Source organism: Chiloscyllium plagiosum, unplaced genomic scaffold (assembly GCF_004010195.1).
Source record: "Chiloscyllium plagiosum isolate BGI_BamShark_2017 unplaced genomic scaffold, ASM401019v2 scaf_66587, whole genome shotgun sequence".
NCBI lineage: Eukaryota > Metazoa > Chordata > Chondrichthyes > Orectolobiformes > Hemiscylliidae > Chiloscyllium > Chiloscyllium plagiosum.
Window position 1 is genome coordinate 2,115 of NW_025204753.1, and position 1,184 is coordinate 3,298.

General features: G+C 47.5%; 1 pseudogene; it reads left to right on the forward strand.

Annotated features, from left to right (window-relative positions):
* Window positions 1-702: 702 nt before the first annotated feature.
* The window catches only part of LOC122546401, a 6,621-nt pseudogene continuing 6,139 nt past the window's right edge, over window positions 703-1,184 (forward strand).

A 1,184-nucleotide genomic window follows, 5' to 3' on the forward strand; every position in this document is an offset into this window, starting at 1 on the left:
CTGACTTCTTTCCGGGGGTACTGCCAGCTGTTGGGTATTTCCAGCAGCACCGTACCTAGTGGGGCGGCACGCTGGTTCCGTGGTTAGCGCTGCTGCCTCACAGTGCTAGGGACTCGGGTTCCATTCCAGCCTCGGGTGACTGTCTGTGTGGAGTTGGCACTTTCTCCCCATGTCTGTGTGCGTTTCCTCCTACAGTCCAAAGATGTGCAAGGTTGGGGAATTGCAAATGTTGTGTTCAGTGATTGGGAGGTTAGGTGCATTAGTCAGGGTTAACTGTAGCATAATAGGATAGGGGAATGGGTCTGGATGCATTACTTTTCAGAGGGTGGGTGTGGACTTGTTGGGCCAAATGGCCTGTTTGCACACACTGTAGACTTTAGTTGAATCTGCATTTCCTTGGTTTGTAGTTTGTGAAACTTCTCTGCTCTTCACAGCAATCCAGTGAAAGTGTCAGTTGGTGAGATCTTCAAACAGTTACTGGGGTGGGATCAGGATGTTCTGCTTCCTAAATTATATGGCAATGGTCAAGGTCAAGGTCATGTTTCTAAAGAGGAAACCAATGATCATGATCAGCAACTGATAGGAAACAAAAATAAACCCCAGTTATGCTGTCGACTTCAGCGGGAGCATACTGGCAAACGTTTGCAGCTGAGGATACATTTGAGTAACTGATCAGGTCAAATTAACAGAAACTAACATGCTCAATTGGTTATTCTGTTGTAGAGACACCGTCTCCCCCCACGCTTTATGGCCTGGTCTCCTCCTGTCAGGAGCACAACACCGGTTCTGTGATCTTTGGTTGTTTGGCGATGGACTATTCCCCTGACGTCACCAAGGTAACCTGGAAGAAAGGTGGGGAGCTAATCACGACTGGATTGAAGATTTACCCATCAGTGAGAAACAAGAAGGGAACCTACACCCTGAGCAGCCAGTTAACCCTGCCCGGGTCAGCAGTAGATTGCCCCAGCAAAATCTCCTGTGAGGTTCAACACAGCGGGACACACAAGAGCAAAGAAATACCATGTCCAGGTACGTGTTGTAGGAACTGAGATAAACAGATCATCTGTGATTAACATGAATAAGGCATTATTTATAACCGTTTTCACAGACCCACCTTATACAGCACAGGAAAAAGGCCCTTTGATCCACCCAATTCACGCCTATCAATAACAGCCACCTAACCA